We start from the raw sequence: 22,722 nt of genomic DNA on the forward strand, positions 1-22,722 counted from the left end.
AATGGGGGCAAAACTCAAACTGCTGGAGGGAATCAGCAGGTCAACCAGCATCAGTGGAGGCAAAGGGATGGTTGATATTTTGGGTCTAAACCTTGAATCTGTTGGTATGCAGGGTCTCAAACTGAAATGTCAACTAACCCTTTGCTTCCATAGATGCTGCTTGGCTGCTTATTTTTTCTAGCAGTTTTATTGCTCCAGATTCCAGCATCTACAGTCTCTTGAGTCTCCTTTCCAAAAAGCAGTGATGCGCATAAAAATTCGATCATATGAGCCAGGAATAATGAGAAGTAACTGAAAGACAGGCAACGTGTAGATGCTACTTGTCAATTAATGATTCAAAAATCATCTCAAAAGTTTATCTTTCAACTGTTAACGTCCTCAATTGAAAGAATGAACAAATACAAAGCAATTGTTACAGGCAGGTCCACAAGGACCAAGCTCGTAATCACATCTGTTAGCACCAGGCAATGTGAAGGTTAATTGGCATTTCCCCCTTGGAATGAACTGCTGACAAAACAATGATTTCCTGCACCATAACATTACTGGCTGGTCTAATATATTTAGCATTTGATGCTGCCAAACCATGGTTTTGAATGACTATAATCCCATAAGTGACCATTTAAATTTTATTTACTTTGGGATGGGATAGATAACGGGAATGAGTTAGATATTAATCCAAATGGTTTTTAGTTACTAACATACGATGTTGAAGGTGATAAAATCAAAAAGATTAACTTCAAACATATTAGTTAACCAAATAACTTAAGCACAATCACCTACTTAAGGCTTGTTCCAGGTTGGAGAACAGTAATCAGAATGGGAGTGTTATATGGCTCAGAAACAGGCTCCTCGGCCCAACAAATCCATGCCAGCCATCAAGCATTAATTTACATTAACTCCACATTCTCCACACATTGCAATCAACTGATAGTGGTGGATGTATGCAACAAGCTGCCAGAGGATCTAGTTGACATTTAAGAAGTAGTTTGACTGGTAATGGATCGGACACGTTTGGAGGGATATGGACCAAATGCTGGCAGGTGGGACAAGTGTAGCTGGGACATGTTAGCCGGTGTGGGCGAGTTGGGCCGAAGGGCCTGTTTCCACACTGTATCACTCTATGACTCTGACTCTACACTGATGAGCCAAAACATTATGACCACCTGCCTGATATGCTGTTGGGCCTCCTGGTGCCATCACTTCCCCAGGTAAACGGCGCACACGTACATGGCCTTCCACGTGATCTAAAAGAAAACGGGTCTCATCCGACCAGGCGACCTTCTTCCACTGCTCCAAGGTCCAGTTCCGACGCTCGCGTGCCCAATGTAGGCGCTTTCGACGGTGGACAGGAGTCATCATGGGCACTCTGACCGACCGGTCTGTGGCTACGCAGCCCCACACAGAGCAGGGCGTGATGCACTGTGTATTGTGACACATTCCTCCCGTGACCACTATTAAAATTTTCTGTGACTTGCGCCACAGTAGACCTTCTGTCGGTTCAGACCAGACAGGATAGCTTTCATTGCCCTCGCGCATCGATGAGCCTTGGGCACCCAACACCCTGTCGCCGGTTTGTGGTTTGTCCCTCCTCGGACCACTGTCGGTAGGTACTCACCACTGCTGACCGGGAGCACCCCACAAGCCTTGCCGTTTCAGAGATGCTCTGACCCAGCCAGTCGCCTGGCCATAACAATTTGGCCCTTGTCAAAGGTCTTTACTCCTGCCCATTTCTCCTGCATCCAACACATCAACTTCAGGAACTGACTGTTCACTTGCTGCCTAAAATATTCCACCCCTTGACAGGTGCCATTGTAACAAGATAATCAATATTATCAACTTCACCTGTCAGTGGTCATAATGTTTTGGCTCATCAGTGTATATAACTTTCCCAGATTCAACCATTCAACTGTAGACTGGGGCCAGTGGAGATTTAACCTACATACCCACTCATTGCTGGGATCTGAGAGGAAGCTGGAGCACCCAGAGGAAACCTACGCAGCCACAGGAAAAATGTGCAAACTTCATATGGAGAGCACCAGGGGTCAGGGCTGAACTTGGGTTGCTGCAGCTCTGCCATCTGCATCACTCTGCTGCCAAGAAAATGTTTGGAATGTAAATGAACCAGGGAACATCAACTGGTTGGATGTTCCCAACAGTCATATGAAGCACAGTTGGGTCAATCATCATGAATCAGAATCCCGGCAACTTTTGGTTCAAAGCACTGCACTTAACGTTACTGCAAATGATCATTTTCTCTGCAGCTGTTGATCAAGCAGAAGATGAAATAAGGAACTCGGAAAGAATTTACACCTAGGTAAAATTCATCTTTCTGAACACTATCTGGTAACTTTTACTGGACTAGTATTTGCTGGACATTAATAAACTAAGCCAAAAATATGCAGAAACCACCAAATTGCAGCGGTCAGAGCCTAAAGTAGGATTGTGCCACATGATAGCTCAAGTATGCATCCATGAACCCATAACTGGTCAGGAATCAAGTATGAAGAAAGAAGAAAACCAGGCAGAGGAAAATTGAAATCAAGAGAAAAGCAAAATATGGATTATCAGAGCAAGGCGTTTTCAGGACAAAGCAAAAAAAACTCCCCTTTTATTGTGGTTTTTTTTGTGGTATGATATTCCTAATGTCTGTAGTTAATGTGGCTTTACCTTGACAACTAAGCTGAAAAGATGTAGTATGTCCCATGAAACGATGCTCCACATGCTATCAGTTTTACAATCTTGAATTGAAAGTTTCCAAGGAAAATAAATATTGGTTTTCATCATATCCAACACTAGGCTGAATTCTCATCACCTCCAATGATTCCAGTATAATTTTTGCTGCACAATGCAACAACAATGGCATATGAACAACTATGATATGTAAGAAACATCTTTAAATCTTCATAAAATACAAAACAAACACACACATGCTTTATTTATTATATATAAAACTTACATTATCTATGGCATTTCAAGTCAATGTAATCTTCATTATTATTATTATTATTCAGTATTTATAATGGCTTCTGTTTTGTGATCATCAATATTACCATTCAACTCCTTGAAGATTTCCACTGTACCAAAGTTGCACATAAATATGGAATCCATGAAACCACCACTGATGCACATGGATTTCCTGGATATCATGGATGAAGCCAGCTTGCGTGCATCAGATTCAGCAAAAAACATTTCTTGTAAATATGCTTACAATTTTGCTGTATCTAAGCAAGAGGAAAATCTAATTTTTGACCCAAAAATGACCAGATTACTCTTGGCAATTGTGAGTACAATGGTGAACAATCCTTTTTCTGGCTGAGTGCCTCTCTGTCTTCTTCCATTTAAATGAGTAGTGTCAGTTGTGGCTCGATTTGGCACTCTCATCTAAGTCAGAAAATTCCAATTTCAGCCTCTACTCCAGAGAATTAAGCACAAAAATTTAAAGTGCACTTGTGGGTCCTACACTATTTTGAAGTACCATCTTTTGGATAGAGCATGCAGAAATAAGACCACCTGGAATGTCAATTCAATTTAAAATCAACCTTATATTTTAAAGACTCAAACTGACTGAATATGAATGAATAAATGAATAAGTTTATTGGTCAAGTATGTGCATATACAAGGAATGTGCCTTGGTGCTCCGCTCACAAATGACAACACAAACATACAGTTAACAATTAAGAATAAAGCATAACCACATCAAAACAATAAGGATATTTCTAATGTTACAAGGATGTTACAATGTTGCACCAAAAGGTGCAACATTGGCTACAAATAAATGACAGTGAATAAATGCAATTCTTTTGCTCTTCTACCCCCTTCCCAGTCTTCACCTAACAAAAATTAAGATTGAGTTTCCAAAGTTGAAAACCTATGTCCCTCAAATCTTGTGTTTCGGCACCGAGATGCAAAGTGGAGACAGAGGTAAAGCTCTGAAATGTAATATGAAGTTGTCCATTTTGGTAGAAAAGAAATGCATTTTTTAAAAAATAAATGGGGAGACTGAAAGGGAATGTTGTTCTGAAGTATTGGAGTGTTCTTGTGCACATATTAAAGTTAACACACAGTTACAGCAAGCAATTAGAAAAGAAAAAACATCACTTGGCCTTTACATCGCAAGTGGTCAAATGCAAGCATTTTGCTCGAATCACATAAGAGAGGTTGCATCACAACTGATGAGGGTTTTGACCCAAACATTGACAGTTCCTACATTCCCTACACCGATGCTACTCGATTCACTGAGCTGCTCCAAAATATTGTCTTGTCGCTCCAGATTCAGGCATCCGCAGAAATTTTTGTCTGATTTGACAAGAAATTTCTTCACCTAGAGGGAAGTGAATCTGTTGGATTATATACCCAAGGGGACTTCGGAGACAAGGTGGATGATTTATATTCACGGCAGTGTTCAATCGCTTTTCAATATAAATGCATATGTGGTTAGTGTAGGAAGGGGACGCTGAAGATCAGCCATGAACTAACTCAGTAGTGGAGCATGCTTGAAGAACTAAATAGTCTACTCTGGCTCCTTAATTTTTTTATTTGCTTGTGCAAATTGCCAAATGAAAAGTAATCCCAAGATTCATGGAATGGCTCTGTCAATCAACTACCCCAATGTAAAGAAAAAACTGTCCCTTTCCTCTCAAATTACTTCCCTATGCAAATATACTTTTCAATTGTATTCTATACAGGTTCGACAACAAACATGACCTCTATTCAGGGACCATATCTGTTCACTCATAGCTCACTGCTCCTCATCCAGGCAAGGTAAGATACTGACAATTTTTTTAACAAACTCAGGATATAGCCTTGCATGTGGCTATACGTCTGTTACGTATATTGATTTTTATGGTTCAATATTCAAGACCACTTCTGTCGGCAATTTCTCATTCCCATTAAAACTTGGAATGCAACTTTGGCTGCATTTGTCTTAGTGAGTACAAACATCAAGCAGAAAGCCCTATATATGGGATACATTATATTCCAGCTGCTTCATCTTCCTGTAATTTAGAAGATGCAAGACTGAACTGTGTCCCTGGAGAATGAAATGAGCTATAAGCTGCCAAATAGACTTACCAACCAGTGAATCAGTGAATAAGTGAATAAGAGTAAATGTCATGACAAAATATCAAAGTTTGACTCTCGCTGCTCAGAGGATGGATAAATAAGGAGGGGGGGGGGGGGGGTGGTGATAGTGATGATGGGTATTAAGTCCTGTAAAGGTGAGTCCACTCCAACCTGTTAATTTTCCTAATCAATTCAACCGTGTTAAACTATGAATTGCAGGCAAAAGTGGGTAATACAAAAACCTACATGGTTATGTCAGAACTCAAACCATATTTTAAACAAGAATCAGAGCCATAGAGCAGAGAAACACGCCCTTCGACTTACCTTGAATATGTTGGGTATCAAATACTTATGTATGCTAATCCTATTTTCGAACATTTAGCCTGTAGCTTTCTGTGCAATGGCACTTCAGGTACCCATCTGTACCCATCCAGTTGCCCCAATTTACCCTTAATTTCAGATTCCAATCGCTCTCAGGATGAAGAAATTCGTCTTGAAATTCCCTCCAAAATCTCCTACCCCTTACCTAAAACCTATGACCTTTAGTTATAGGCATTTCTGCAATGGAGAAAACTTTCTCATTATATTCTATCCATGCCCCTCTTACCTCAATTAGGTGAGTCCTCAGCTTCTCGGCTCCGAAGAAAACCTAATTTGAGGAAGGACACTCTTGCTATTGAGGGAGTGCAGCATAGGTTCACAAGGTTAATTTCCGGGATGGTGAGACTGTCATATGATGAAAGAATGGAGCGACTGAGCTTGTATTCACTGGAATTTAGAAGGATGAAAGGGGATCTTATAGAAACATATAAAATTATTAAGGGATTGGACACGCTAGATGCTGGAAACATGTTCCCGATGTTGGGAGAGTTCGGAACCAGGGACCACAGAATAAGGGGTAGGCCATTTAGAACTGAGATGAGGAAAAACCTTTTCACACAGAGTTGAGAATTTGTGGAAGGCAGTGAAGGCAGATTCACTGGATGGGTTAGATAGAGCTCTTAAGGATAGCGGAATCAAGGGATATGGGGAGAAAGCAGGAACGGGGTACTGATTGTGGATGATCAGCCATGATCACATTGAATGGTGGTGCAGGCTTGAAGTGCTGAAATGCCTACTGCACCTATTGTCTATGTATCTATGTATAACAAGCATGACCTATCCAGTCTCTCCTTGTGGCTCTCTATCCCATAATAGCGAGAGCCTGCTAAATCTGCTTTACAACCACTCCAGATCAATCTCATACTTTCAACCAGCTGTTTACCAACTAATGTTTCCCTGCTCTTACATTGTGCCATGGCTAATGAAAGCAAACATCCCAGGTGCCTTCTTAAGTACATTATCTATTCACGTTACTGCTTTCAGGGATCTTTGGATACGTACACCATTCGCTCTGTTCTTTAACATCTATTCGAATCAGAGCATTCATTGTGTATATTCTGGCCTTATTACCCCATACGTACCAGGATTATGTTTAATTTGCCATTTCTGTTACCAACTGATCAATATCATTCTGTAGCCTAAGACTACCCTCCTCTCTGTCAACAACATTACCAACCAATGTGTCATGTACAAACCTATGTCATCTGCACCCAGATCCAGATTTAATAAAGCACAAAAAACAACAAGTGTCCCAGCATTGACCCCTGTAGTATACCACTGGTCACAGGTTTGCAATCACAAAAACACTCCACCTGAGCATCATTCTCAGCTTCCTATCACCAAGTCAATATTTGGTTCAATTTGCCAGAGACCTGGATCACATGGATTCTTCTGTACCAATCTCTCAGGTCAAACCTGATGAAAGACCTTATTGAAGACCATATAGATGATGTGCAGTGCACTATCAACATACTCAGTCATCTCGTTGAAAAATTCAATCCAAGCAGTCACACATGACCTCCACTTACAAAGCTTGATAACTATCCTGGATCGATTCATGTCTCAAGTTCAGATTCAATCTATCTCTCAGAATGTTTTTGCAATATCAACAAAAATTCACACTGAGTTTAGTTTAGTTTACAAATACAGCATGAAAACGAGCCCTTCGACCCACCAGGTCCATGCTGAACAATGATCACCCGTACACTGGTTCTATCCTACACACGGGGACAATTTACAGAAACAAATTAACCTACAAATTTGCATGTCTTTGGAATGTGGGAGGAAACCAGAGCACCTGGAGAAAACCCACACAATCACATGGAGAATGTAAAAAGTCCATACAGACTGCACCCAAGGTCAGGATCGAACACAGGTCTCTGGCGCTGTGAGGCAGCAAATCTACCGCTGGTCATGTGCAAAGTGAGGTGAAGCACAAGTACAATACAAGGTCATGTGCAAAAGTAAGGTGAATCACAAGTACAATGCAAATCTTGCTTGCAGCAGCAGCAGACACATAGACTCGGCAACCCACAAGAATATAAATCACGTTTAAATTCTGCATGACAGTAAAAGAAAAAAATCAAGACATAATTGGAAAGTTATGGCAGTGAAAAAGATGTTTTTCTTGCCAAGGAGTTGCCAATGAGTGTTCCATTGCCAAGTTAAGGTTAAGGTTGTGCAGGTCAGTTCAAGAATCTGATATTTATAGGAAAGTAGGTGTTCAGGGATCGTGGTGTGGGATTTCAGGTTTCTACACCTTCTGCCTTACAGTAGCAAAGAGAAGAGGGTTTGAACAAGATGTTGGAGGCCCTTAATGATTGATGCCGCCTTCTTGAGGCAGCGCTCGTGTAGATGTTTCAATGGTAGGGAGGGCTGTGCTTGTAATGGACTGAGCTTGCTATCTCTCCCTGCAGCCACTTAAGCCCCTGTGCATTGGAATTAGTATACTAGATCATAATACAACCGGTCAGCATACTTTCTAAACTGCATCTCTGGAAAATTGTTAACAGTTTTGGGGGACATGCATAATCTCTTCAAGTTCAACTTCAAAGAAAGGAGTGGTGTTGGTGCACCTTCTTCCTGGTTGCATCTACATGCTGGGCCTAGGACAGGTCATCCAAGACTCGTTAAAGTTCTGTATTGGGGTAACCTCGCTGTTATTAGACAGAAACTTGCAAATGTTGATTGGAGTAGGTTGTTTGGAGGTAAAGGGACTTCAACAAATTGGGATGCCAAAGTGTGATGGTGAGAGTTCAAAGCATGCATGTTTCTGTTAAAGTGAAGTACAAGGCAGGTGAGAATAAGGAAGCCTGGATGATGAGAGATATTGAAGTTCTGGTCAGAAAAAAGGGAAGGTAAAGGCAGGTGGGATCAAGTGCATCCCCGGAGCAGTTTAGGAGACTGAGAAGCACTCTTAAGAAATAAATCAGGAGGGCAAAAGGGAGGAATGAGAAGATTAAAGAGAATCCATGTCCTCCTCTCTCTGATGGGGGTTCTGTGAGACCCTCTCCCATTGCTCTACCTCTGTGATTCCTTCTGCTTCTTTGCTCTACTACCAGATTCTGACCCTGTCGTTACATCAGCCATGCCTGTTTTCTCAATATTTGCACTGGTTATTGATTTCCTGACTCCGAGTGAAAGACTGTACATTTACCCTATCTATTCCCCCAAATAATCTTATAAACCTCGAAAATATCACCCCTCATCATTGTGCACTCCAAGGAATAAAGTCCTAGTCTGCCCAACCTCTGCCTATTGGCGTATGTCGCAAACAGTGTTACAAGCAAGGTTGAGTAGAATTGCTTCCAATAAGACTAAGTATATTCTCTTACAGACCACTGTTTGTTCCTGAATGCTGTTGTTTACTGTACAATTGTATTACACTTGGACTCCACCTCCTTGGTGTTGCATCTGATAAAATAAATGACCCAATAGGAACTGCAACCGAAACATCACCGCTGCAAGGCATGCTGCACCTGGCAACATAAACAATTATTTTTCTAATCTAGAGTGCAAGAATGCTTAGAAAACACACCTGTTACATCACCAAAAGTGGTGAGAGGCTAACCAGATTATCTCTTGTTTCTACTGCAATATTTGATGTATAGTTGCTGTAATAAAGTTTGAAAACAGGAGACAGCATTCAAATAATTGCAAAAGAATCTACAGCTGCTGACAAAGTACTGCAGTGCAACAATAATGCACTGTTAAAAGGAGGTACAAATGAATGAGGAACCCAACTCACATTGTGCAAGCCTCCCAAAGCTTCAACATGACATTTCTCCCTGAACTGTGACATTTCCCACTGTTTGGATACAGCACTCCCAGCGAGTTGTGAAGCTGCAGCTGTGTTTGTTTCCTGTTACTAACAAATGCATTGTAGGGTCAGCCTGGCTGTCCTTCTACATCGCACTGATAATGACATTTTGGTTGACTTGCTCGCTCATTAACAAAGTGCCTATTCAGTGACATTGCTTTTCAAAGTAATTAGCTATTTCATCAATTCACCCCTGGTTACCAAAGTAACAGGCTGGGATGCATTTTAAAAATCTGCAATTTTGAGTTTAACTTATTTAATCTATAAAGGTGAATGAGTCATTTGGCAAAACTGCAAAAACAATTTGAATACTTACTGTACTTTTTTTTCTCCTTTCCGGCTTAGCCTTCCTGTTGCCTGCTCAGTTTTGGTAACACTTCATGAAGAACCTAAATACAAACAATAAAAAGGAATGAATGAACAATAAATTCTAGAAATCTCAAATAAACACATACAATATTGAACACAAACAGACCAGAAATACATTTCAGACACATGATGCATTACTTCATCTAGAATTTCTATTTGTTTCTATTTTTAGAAACAATGGCCACACCATTTTCTCTCAAGCTTGTGGGATTTTTGTTTAAATTCCCTCTGGGATCCTCATGGAAAATCACCAATGTACTTCAGAAATATGAGTAAAAGTTGGACGCTCTTCTGTTGATCCCTTCTCCATATCCTCAGAAACCATCTTGAAAGTCTTTGCCATCTTTGCCTTTTATCCTCAGGCTCAGTGATACTGCTGCTGCACAATGGCGGCAATTAGAGCTCGAATCTAACTTCTGCTGAATATGTGTAGGATTTACACATAGTCCTGTGTGACCATGTGAATTTGCCCTTGATGATCTGGTTTCCTCCCACATCCCCAAATCATGATGGTAGTTTAACTGACTACTGCAACTTATCCTTCTTGCAGGTGGGTGGCAGGAGAATCAGAAAAAATGTCACAGACATATGAGAGAGAATAGTTTACTAGGAAATATGTGGGGGAATGGGATTGAGAATGCTCCAAGGGCCAGTGTAGACTCTATAAAATGACCTACTTTTATATACTAAAAATATGTTTGCAGCCCTTTTTAAACACGAGCACAATCTTACAGAATGTGCTTTCTTTTACAGCGAGCCTATCAATTTAATGAAAAAATGTATAACGCAGGAACTGAAAGACTGTAACCCCTCTTCAGCAAATGGTAACAACTCAGATCAATTGAGATTACATAGAATTTAACGTTGAGAGAAAACATAATTGCTATCTGCAACACAATTATCAGTGAGTTACTAAAGTGCTGATTTAATGTGTTCTGCACATGGCACTCACTCGGCATCTGTCAGCAAGGTTTAGTGCATTTGGATAATAACCCAGGCTCTGAATCAGACAAGTTTAATTACTGATGACATAATCATTGAAAGATTATGCTACTTATTTCACCTACAAATGGGATGGGCACCAGAGATCAAGGCAAATGAAATAGAAAACAAAATGGAAAAGTTTAGGAAATATATTAATAGGATTCAGCTTCCTGCAGCTTTTAATAGTCATAAAAAAAAGTGCTAGAATTCCTTGCATGAAAGGTATTGAAAATAAATGCCAATGTATTATAAAAAAAATGTAAACAATACATTGTTTGCACAAATGAACTTTTCTCTCATTATTGTGATGTTTGCAAAATTCACAGACTGTATTAACAACAATGACTCAAAAATTAAGCAAAGTCCTACAGAAGGCATTTTAAACACATAACTGCATAAAGTAGGAAATCAATATGTCAATGTTCATTGACATGAAAATGAGTTGGGGAAGGTCCCGGTCGGTTCCTTCAGCACTTACTTTAACATATCAATTACAACTTGCCAAGATAAGCTCTTTCGAATTACTAATCCATTTGAAACAATGATAAAGTGCATTAAAATAGCTCCATTCAAGGGCACAAAGTAAATGTGTTAACTTTTTAATGCAGACAAAACAAAACGCCATTCCCTGGAGTGCCACAGGGAACCAATACCATGGGCAAATTCCAATAAACATGGCTACATATATTACTGGTGTATTACCTATTAGACTGGTGACTGATTGCAAAAGATGTTAAAAACAGGAAACCACTTGTCAAGCCTGATGAAAATCAGAAACGGAGGCAGCCACCCCTTTCGAAAACCAGTAGTCACAACCAGTAAATTGCTGACTGCAAAAGGATCACAGAGCAAGAATAATTCAGGTCTGTTTTGAAATGACAGGCGGTGACGACTGGAGCATTGCAGGGATCAGTGCTTCAGTCTTACCTATGCACAGATTATAACAATGATTTTGGAAAAGAAATCACCGGTGACAAGAAAAATCCAAGTCACGTCAATTTCAAAAAGTGCCTTTAAACGCATGAAAGCTTGGCTTTTGCTGGCAGAAAGAAAAACGTGGTGCTTAGGATAACAAATTTTCAAAAAATATACAAATATTCCTTGACTGCTCCAAGTAAACCCCTAAACTCTTGCTTGAGTAAATAAATCGGGGAGATCCAAGACAAGCTGATATGTAGTTTAGTTTAGAGATACAGCATGGAAAGCAGGCCCTTTGGCCCACCGAGTCCACGCTGACAAACGATCCCCGCACACTAACACGCCTACACACACTAAGGATAATTTACACTTATACCAAATGTACACACCTCAGCCAATTAACCTACAAACCTGTACGTCTTTGGAGTGTAGAAGGAATCCGAAGATCTCAGAGAAAACCCACGCAGGTCACGGGGAGAACGTACAAACTCCGTACAGACGGCAGAGTCTGGATTGAACCCACGTCTCTGGCTCTGCAAGCGCTATAAGGCAGCAACTCTACCGCTGCGCCACCATGCCGTGGTTCTATCCTTCACACTAGGGTCAATTTACAGAAGTTAATTAACCTACAAACCTGTACAAATTTGGAATGTGGGAGAAAACCGGAGCACCCAGAGAAAACCCATGCAGTCGCAGGGCGAATGTACAAACTCTGTACAGACAGCACCCGGATCTCTGGTGCTGTAAGGCAGCAACTCCACTGCTGCGCCACTGTGCTGCGCTGGGGCAAAATAACCAGGAACCAAAGAAAAATTATTGCTCACTGCAGTTAAAGATTAATCCGTTTAAATGGATGGGCTTCAATTTTCTGGAACTTGGTTGATGGTGCACTGCCAACATTTTAACTAGAGTTCAGCAGATCAATGAACATACCAATATGGTCAACATAAATTTACGAAAATTGCCACATCATTTATGGCATGTTAACCTGGAGTTAAGATGTGGATTGGGGGTGTTGGCATGGTGATCATCTAAAATCTACTCCTACGTCAAATGTTTGTGCCAGATCTGCAGTGCCTTCATGAGTACTGAACATAGGTGTTACTTGCTCTCTGCAGTATGATAAATATTGGAACATAGATGACTGTGGAAAGGGAAAAGAATTGTCCACACTCCAGGAGTTGGGCTTTTTGAGATCCCCAATTCTCTGTGGTAAAATGTATTACAGAGGGCAATACTGAAATGGTAATAGCAATCACAAAGACCTACCCAGAATTTTACTGAATCAGGCCACCAATACTATGTAAAAAGGGAGAGAGAAAACAAGGAACTGTGGACTGGTTAATGCAATATCAGAAGTAGAGAAAATGCTCGAGTCAATTATCACAGTTGGACACTTAGAAACAGGATTAGATGAAGTCAATATTGATTTGTGGAATGGAAATGGTGTTTGACAATCCTTTGGTTTAACTGAGAATGCAACTGGTAGAATCAATAAGGGAGAATCGGTGGATGTGGTGTATTTGGATTTTTAGAATACCATTTGATAAAGTCACAGAGAGGAGGTTAATGTAAAAAGTAAAGCACATTGTCAATATTCATGCCCTTACAACCCATTCAGATTACAACCCAGCGGTATGAATATTGACTTCTCTAACTTCAAGTAACCCTTGCTTTCCCTCTCTCTCCATCCTAGTTCTCCGATTAGTCTGATCGTCCCCCTGATTAAATTTTATCTTTGTTTGCTTTATTGTCACCTTCCCCCAGCTAACAATGATCTATTCTACATTTTCGTTATCTTTGATGTCACGTTTTCACACCTTGCCCTTCCATATCTCTGTGTCTCCTACTCCCCGAATCTCAATCTGGAGAAGGGTCTTGACTCAAAATGACACCCATTCGTTCTATTCAGAGATGCTGCCTGCCCCGCTGAGTTACTCCAGCATTTTATCTTCACTCTTATGGTGGCAGCGAGTTGCCTCCCCCCCACTTTTAGTGATTGTTCTTTCTTATTAGTCTTACCTGGTTTTGATGACATTCATTGGAATACTGTGGAGGTATAGTTACATAGAGTGTTTTTAATGTATTTTCTGACTTAAGGACAAAATTAACTGTGGACATCTATGAAATCAGAACTTATTCATTGCCCGGCAATGGTCTGCACTTGCCTCGAAGGGTGTGCATAATGGTTCACCAAGTCAATTTCTAGAATGGTGGGTATTTCATGGTGAAAGAGTGGGTCAACAGGATCGAGAATGGATTTTAGAAGAATGAGAGGCGATCTCATTAAAGGCATACAAAATTCTGCCCAATAGACAAGATGCTGGTGGTATGTTTACCTCTGGCTCACAATCTCAGCATAAGGAGCAAGACACCTAGAACTGAGATGAGGAGAAACCTCTTCACTCAGGAGTAGTGAAACAATGGAATTTTCCATCATGGAACACCATGAAGACGAGTCACCAAATATATTTCATAAAACAAATAGATTATTAGAAATTTAAATAAAAATCTAGTCAAAAATCTGTAAACTGAAAACATGGCGACGCATCTGAATGAGTGCAAAAGCAATATAGATGATGTCATTCACCAACTTGGCTCTTATATTAAAAATGGCCGCATACAATGACCCTTTCCCATCTAATCCTCATGAGATGAGACAGTGGAGGGTTAATACAAACTGATGAATTCATAAGCAGTCATCCTTCATCAAACAATTATACTAATTAGAAAAAATCAAGCACTACATGTGTTTCGCATTTGAGGCACAGGTTAATACACCTACTTCCCTGATCTCATTGGTAAAAGGAATGCTGTGTAGACCACAAATCTTTTTTATGGGGTTTTGCATATAAAAAATCCAATGGACTATTCTGATATCTCATCAATTACTGAGTTTTGCCTTAAAAATGATCTAGGTATTTTCTCAAGTTGTTTAAAATTTACTTAATAGATCTTCATTTCAACTTGGCATAATTCCTCCAGCTTGCTCCAAAAAAACCTTGTTTGTTGATATGCATACATCTTATATTACAACACCTCCCTCCAACATGTTCATTGGACCATTTGAAGAAGAATGCTGAAGAATATGTGGGCAGGTGAGAATAGGATTGCTTACTAAATTTAGAACTCAGAAAAAAAATTAGATTCATTGATTAAAACCTCTCACAGACTAATTACAACAGATTAAATTATGCACATAGTTACAATGTTTGGAAAAGATGCCTTGTTGTTTCAGTGAGATCCTAACTTTCCCATTTAATTTGAGCATATGTTTGATTTATGGGAATGATTGGGTCAGAGTCAGAAACGGTGACACACCGAACCCAAAGACACACAAACTACTCTAAAACCACAGACACTATAAACCCAGAGAAATTAACGTTGAGTGATCAACCAGAATCCAAGTTGTCAAACCACAAACTGGATGAATGTTTAATAATGACTAAACTCATTTTATTGAGCAACATAGCTTACTCTGTTATTGTATTGACATAAGTATTAAACAGCTGAAAATAATGGCTTATGTAATAGTGCGGACAACTGCAAAAAAGGATTATGTTCCAACAAATTTATTTGCGGTTTCCAATCAAATGTGTGAATAATTCACAATTCCATAAATATGCAGGCTCGCATTTTGTCTCATAAGTAAATGTAGATCATACAACCATGTTAAACAAATAATCCCCACACACTATCCTGATGCTGCAAAGTCACCTTGTAACTACTTCAGCAGAATTAACTCTCCTACCACCATATTAATATGCTTCTTAACCCTACTGCCTCCTTAATTCAGTTGAATGTGAATCTTCCATTGGTTATCACATAAACAGACAAATCAGGCCACCTTCAATGGAGATATAGTCATACAGCACAGAAACAGGCCCTTTAACCAACTTGTCCAACCGACCAAGATGCCCTATTTAAGCTTGTCCCATTTGCCCAACATCCCTCAAATCTTTCCTATCGTGTACCTGTCCAGGTGCCTTTTAAATGTTGTTATTGTGCCTGCCTCGATTACTTCCTCTGGCAGCTCATTCCCTGTACCCACCACCCTCTGCGTGTAAAAGTTGCCCCTCAGGTTCCTATTAAACCTTTCCCCTCGCATCTTAAACTCATGTCCTCTGGTTCTTGATTCCCCTAACCTGGTCAATCGAACCAGTGCCTTTAGTCATGAGTCACTCGGCATCTCATTATGAAATTAATAACTCTGTATAATCACATCCATTCGCTTCCACGCTCAGAAACAGGTTGGCACTAAATGGACTGCCGTGTATCCGGGATGCAAAAGACTACATTTTAACTCAAGAGTTGTTGTTAAGTTGTATACAATGTTCTAGTAAAGCAGAAACCCCCCCACAAAATCATGAAGTGGGTGCCTGGAAAAATAAATTTAAAAAGCAAGTTAAAAATAGGGTGAAACTCCCTCTACATGACACATTTATAAGGTAGGGGCAGCATGTTAGAGTAATTTAGTGATTTAATTTAGTTTAGTTTAGAATACAGCACGGACACAAGCCCTTCAGCCCACCGGGTCCGCGCCGATCAGCGATCCCCGCACATTAACACTATCCTACACACACGAGGGACAATGTACACATTTACCAAGCCAATTAACCTACAAACCTGTACATCTTTGGAGTGTGGGAGGAAATCGAAGATCTTGGAGAAAGCCCACACAGGTCACGGGGAGAACGTACAAACTCTGTACAGACAGCAGCTGTAGTCGGGATTGAACCCGCATCTCCGGTGCTGCATTCGCTGTAAGGCAGCAACTCTACCGCTGCACCACTGTGACTGCCTTAAATAGAGTTAATGTTAGCTCATCGAGCTGATTTAAATAGAGTAAATGCTTTGACGCACTTTCCCATCATTGCAGGAATTAGAAACAAAATAGGAGAATGCACTAGTTGCTGTGTTGTTATCTTGGGAAATAGTCTCTTCCAGGTCGGTCCCAGTGAGCTTAATGAGCAATGATAACCAATCATTGCATGTGAAGATGTATTTGGGAAGAGGAGCGAGTGAGATGATTAAATGGAACTGAAGAGTGCATTAAAAGGCTAATGCCTTAACAATGCGAGGAGGATGGGTATTTCAGCTCTGTAGTAGCATTATTGGAACTACATGAAAACAGGCCTCCCCCTCTCCCACCACTGAGTCTAAGCTGATCATCAAGCACACATCTACATGAATCCATTTTTCTATTCTCCCCACAATCATGAACTTCCCCCAGATTCTCCCACGCTTGCCTACAGACTGGAGCCGATTTACAGTGGCCTATTAACCTGTAGATTTTTGGGACACGAGAAGAAACAGGAGCACCTGGAGGAAACCCTTGCAGTGTATACCAACCTTGATGTGTACACCAACTCCACAGAGAGCACCCAATATCAGGATTGAACCTGGTCCTCTGGCACAGTCAGGCTCCAGATATGCCACTGTGCCGCCTCCAATGATGGGGGCAATACAGACAAAGGTTTGATTAGTTGGAAGGCAACAAAAAGGAGAAAGGCGGAGGAAAGAAGCGAGTGTAAGGTACAGGCATGGTGACAGTCAGTGGAAGACATATCATCCACAAGACTATGAAAAGTCTTCATCCAAAGCCAACATGTTGGTGATATCGGCCCACAAAGTTTGTGCCGACCATGATGCCAAGACCGACTCTTATCTGCCGCACATGGTCAATATCTCTCCATTCCTTGCATATCCATGTGCCGATCAGGCCAAAGAGAATCTGAAGTAAGCATTGCCAGAGCAGCACTCATCCAGAAAAATGGCAAGTATTTCATAATCAGAACCTTATAAATGATGGCACTGGAGCATGGCAACTCTTTGCATGCTGGTCTTTGAAGAGAATTACTATCATCCGATACATCATCTACTCTTTGAAGTCTCTTATCTCCCTGTAAATCTAGCAACATTTCCAATTGCTCTAATGATAATCTAACTATATTCTGAACTCGTGTATCTTTCCCTTTGATCCACCTATTGAACGAGTTCGGCTTGACTGTATTTATCTACAGTATTATCTGATTTGATTAGATAGCATGAGAAACTAAGTTTTCACTGTACTTCGGTACACGTAACAATAATAAACCTAAACCAAACTCAAAACCTATCATCCCACAGTAACAGGCATAAGGAAATACAGTGGTGGCAGTTTCTGATCAGTGAAGGGAAAGTTAGGGCACATATTGGAAACTGAGATTGAAGTGGGGGAGAATTCCAGTCAAGCAAAATAGATGAAGGAAAAATGATCCAGAAAGATGTTGATATCTCAATGAGGTGAGAGCAATAAAGAAACAGTTCTGCTGCCCAGACAAGCTTTGAAACAGAATGTGTCTGTGGAGATAATGGCAGAGGTTGAGACATTAATTTGATGTGGCCAGACCTTGCACATTTATCTCAGGATGTGGCGAGCTGTGGTTTGAGAAGTGTTGATTATCATCGAGTTTTTACACCATTAAAGTGGTCACATTCTTTTGCTCAAATGCAGTTAAAGATCACACAGAAGTTAGCATTATTGCAGTGAAATAATAAATTCAGTACTTTTAACCTAACAATAGATTATTAGTACAAGTGTACCACGTCATCACCATGAGAAAGAAAGAAAAAAAAACAAGCTTTTCCTCATAATTCTCCGTCATTTGCCTTTCACTTTAAATTTGTGTACCTTGCTCTTTATACCAACAGCTGATGGAAACAGCAAACAGCTTCTCTACTTTACCCCCTATCTAAACCCATGATCCTGTACACCTCTATAAAATTATAAAATCTCTTCTTTATCTTCTTTGCGACAGGCAGTAAAGAAACAAACCTCTCCCAAATAATCTTGCAGTTGAAATCCCTCATGATTGGAACTATTCCTTTTGTGCACAACTTGTTGTGCCCTCCCCAGACCTCCTTATCCTTCCTAGAGGGTAGTGATGCAATACTCCAGCTGTGGTCTATACCACAAGTGTACTATAAAGGTTCAAAATGATCACAATGCATTTTGTACTAAGTGTTAAAGTTCAAATTATTCAATGAAAAGCTGTGATACAGAATGACAATCAGAATACATAATAAATAAACTCATTTTATCCAAGGATTTGATCAGGATTAAACGCTCTATTTCCTACACCCTGCAAAACGGTTGTGTCAGAGCGGACAAGCATTCTCCACAATGCAAGCTTTCACTGTCAGGTTCACATCGTTGCTCCAGCCATGAAAACAGTAAACGTAGTGTTTCCGTTCTTTCATCTTTGTGAATAACACAGGATGCTGACTAAATTGAATGTGCAAACTAATTACAGCTTCCACTCGCTCATATGGCGGCATTTCAAAATAATGACTTAAATTTTCCTCTGGGATAAGACAAAGCAACTAAAACATTCTTGCAGCATTGCAGGAAGGAAGGAGAGCTCATTGCTCCCTGTGGCTTTGTGACATACCCTGCTCTATTCCATGGTATTAAAGTATTAAAACAGGCTTGAATAAATAGCATTTGTCCAAAAAGAAAAGGAATAGAGAAAGACTTGAACAGCCCCCTGTCCACACAAGTAATCTATTCTGTAAAAGACAGTTTTGCTCCTGTTCTGATTCAGTTGATGGATGCACTTGCTTCAACACGACGTAAAGCTAACTCAACCAGGAAAGATTGATCTACAATTGGTATCATGTCATGATCTCATCTGACCTATGAACTGTGCATAGTTAGGACAAAATTGTCAGGTGAAGTTTATTGTCGTAGGCATATGTATGGTGAGGCACGGGTACAATAAAAATCTTGCTTCACATCTACAGATGTCACCCAGTTTCAATTATCATTAAGTGGATCCAGCTTAAAAAAAAACACTTCCATGTTTATTAGAACAAGATTGCAAATCAGTGCAATGAGAAATGAAGGGCACAAGATATGGGTGCAAAGTGGGAGTGGGAAATAGAAATTGGATAACATAAATGTATCATTTAATTTTTCATAAGATATGTTTAAGCACAAAGTAGAATTCAAATTCTATTATTTTTGGAACTTACAACTGCAGTAGCAAAATTTCCAGCACTTGTGAAAATCACAATAACTCTTGAAGCATTCTTGTCAATTGAGCCGAATACAGACAAATGGAACCAGCCAACTTAGTGGACAAGATGACCCAAAGGGCCCATTTCCATGCTGCATAGCTTCACGGCTCTGTAATTGTTCAATATGGTAATCCAGAGGTTGTCATCAGCAGCATCCGGCCTTTCCTTAGGTTACACTGTTCTGCAACCTTCTCGCAGTCTGATCTTGGGAGATAAATATTCATTTCATCTAATTAGCAAGCTGCTCCCATGCAAGATATTTCAAAAATGTTAACACTTTGCTACATCTCATATGTGAGATTTTTTAAATACAACATAGCAGCCAATAATTACTGCCTTATCGCTTGGGCAGCTAACAACCCAGCGGTATGAATATTGATTGCCTAACTTCGTAACCCTTGATTTCCCTCTCTCTCCGTCCCCACTCCACCCTAGTTCTCTGACTAGTTTCACTGTCCACCTGATTAATTTAACTTATTGTATATCTCGTTGTCAACTTCACCCTAGCTAACAATGAACCATTCTACATTTCCTTGATTGTTTGCTTTGATCTGTCGTTTTCACACCTTACCCATCTATATCTCTAACCTCCCTCTCCCGACTCTCAGTATTAAAAAGGGTCTCGACCCGAAATGCCACCCATTCCTTCTCTCCAGGTTGTGCACTCTGTCTCTGTTCCACTCTCACTATACGCATGACTGTGCAGCCAGACACTGTTCAAACACCATCTGTAAATGATTCAATAATACCACTGTTGTTGGATAAGAAGTTTTGAAGATCTCCTGAAGGAAGTGATGAGGAAGAATTTGCAGCAAGATGGTGAAATAAAGTTTGCTCTTCAATGAATCACCGCAGGATGAGCACATAACTATGGTTACAACTTCCTCGTCTACATGTCTAAAGAGAAATCTGAGTCACTCTGTAGACAATGATATCAATGGGTGCATAAGCCTCCGCTATCTGTAGCAATGATGCAGACAGTTGTCTGTACTGAAACGTACATGACAGCTCTCCCATCACAACAATTATACAGTCAGTCCTTTGTGCCAATGAATGCACACACCTCTTCAACAACTCTACCCATAAGAGACAGCTGTTAAAAGCTGTCAATGTTAACTTTCTAGGATTAAAACAAAGAATAAGCCTTTAGTTTCAAAACCCCTGATCACGAATGACAGCAGCCGAAAGCAAAACAAAAACAGCTGCTTGGTAATTTTTAATTAAAAATAGAAAATGCTGGAAATACACAAATGGGCAGGAAACATTAAAGGAAAAGGAATAGGTGATGTTTTGGATCGAGACCCTTCTTCAGACTGATAGTAAGGGGAATGAGAGATATCAATGGTGCTTGGGACAAATGAATGGAAGATACGCAAAAAGCAATGATGGTCTAGGAAAGGTGGAACCCACACTGGTCCATTGTTGGCTGTGCGATAGGTGATAACGAGTTATACAGACAATAGAACTCAACAGAACGACAGTGAAGCTAGCACGATGACTAGGGCGGGGGAGGGACGGAGAAAGAGGGGATGCAAAGGTTACTTGAAGTTAGAGAAATCAATTTTATTACCGCGGGGTTTTGCCCAAGCAAAATGTGAGATGCTGTTCCTCCAGCTTACGTTTGACCTCACTCTGACAATGGCGAAGGCCCAGCACAGAAAGTGTAGGAAAATAACTGCAGATGCTGGTACAAATCGAAGGTATCACAAAATGCTGGAGTAACTCAGCAGGTCAGGCAGCATCTCAGGAGAGAAGGAATGGGTGATGTTTCGGGTCGAGATCCTTCCTCAGACTGATGTCAGGGGGCCGGGACAAAGGAAGGATATAGGTGGAGACAGGAAGATAGAGGGAGAACTGGGAAGGGGGAGGGGAAGAGAGGGACAGAGGGACTATCTAAAGTTGGAGAAGTCAATGTTCATACCACTGGGCTGCAAGCTGCCCAAGCGAAATATGAGGTGCTGTTCCTCCAATTTCCGGTGAGCCTCACTATGGCACTGGAGGAGGCCCATGACAGAAAGGTCAGACTGGGAGTGGGAGTTGAAGTGCTCAGCCACTGGGAGATCAGGTTGGTTAAGGCGGACTGAGCAAAGGTGTTGAGCGAAACGATCGCCGAGCCTGCGTTTGGTTTTGCCGATGTAAAGAAGTTGACATCTCGAGCAGCGGATATATAAGATTGGAGGAGGTGCAGGTGAACCTCTGTCTCACCTGGAAAGACTGTTTGGGTCCTTGGATGGAGTTGAGGGGGGAGGTAAAGGGACAGGTGTTGCATCTCCTGCGGTTGCAGGGGAAAGTGCCCAGGGATGGGGTGGTTTTGCCCAGCACAGAAATGTCAGTATGGAAATGGAAAGGGGAGTTAAAGTGTTTGGCAACCGGGAGATCACGTAGGGCGAGGCGGACTGAACGAAGGTGTTTAGCAAAACAAACGCAGAGTCTCGCCGATACATAGGAGCCCACATCTGGAACAGCAGATACAGTACATGAGATTAGAGGAGGTGCAGGAGAACATCTGCCTCACCTAAAAGGACTGTCAGGGTCCCTGGACAGAGTCATGGGAGGAGGTAGAGGAACAGGTGTTGCGTCTCCTGCTGTTGCAGGTGGTGGTTTGGGTGGGAAGGGATGAGTTAACAAGGGAGTTGCTGAGGGAACGGTCTCTGTAGAAAGCAGAAAGGGGTGGGGATGAGAAGATGTGGCTCGTGGTGGGATCCCGTTAGAGATGGCGAAAATGTCGGAGGATGGTGTGCTGTACGCAATACACATTAACTCCAGCCTTCCAGCCTTCAAACCTGATCCTCTGCATTTTGCTTACATAGTATGCTATCCCCCTGGCCCTAAACTCACCTCTGGAACACCTAGTTAACAAGGATTCCTCAGGTAGACTCCTATTTATCGACCAGAGCTGTGCCTGCAACACCATAATCCCATCTAAACTCATCTACCAACTCAGGGACCTCGGAATTAGCTCCTCCCTCTGCCACTTGATCCTCGATTTTTTAATCTACAGGCCTCAATCAGTGAGGATAGATGCACGCCTCTTCCACAATATCTCTCAACACTGGTGCCATGCAAGGATACATTCTTAGTCCCCTACTATACTCCCAATACACACGAATGCACAGCCAATTTCGGCT

The 22,722-nt window shown here is 41.0% G+C and overlaps 1 protein-coding gene across 9 annotated transcripts in view; it reads right to left on the minus strand.

Moving 5' to 3' along the window:
* sipa1l1 (signal-induced proliferation-associated 1 like 1) overlaps window positions 1–22,722 on the minus strand; it is a 296,284-nt gene that overhangs the window by 141,715 nt on the left and 131,847 nt on the right. For 8 of the 9 annotated variants that reach the window (XM_078406241.1, XM_078406248.1, XM_078406247.1 and 5 more), the window contains one exon: window positions 9,579–9,651. The gene's annotated coding sequence lies outside the window, so the exon portion shown is untranslated. Of the gene's footprint in view, window positions 1–9,578; window positions 9,652–16,159; window positions 16,254–22,722 lie in introns of those variants that run through there. The other variant, XM_078406246.1, reaches the window with a different exon arrangement.

Source organism: Rhinoraja longicauda, chromosome 10 (assembly GCF_053455715.1).
Source record: "Rhinoraja longicauda isolate Sanriku21f chromosome 10, sRhiLon1.1, whole genome shotgun sequence".
Lineage (NCBI taxonomy): Eukaryota > Metazoa > Chordata > Chondrichthyes > Rajiformes > Arhynchobatidae > Rhinoraja > Rhinoraja longicauda.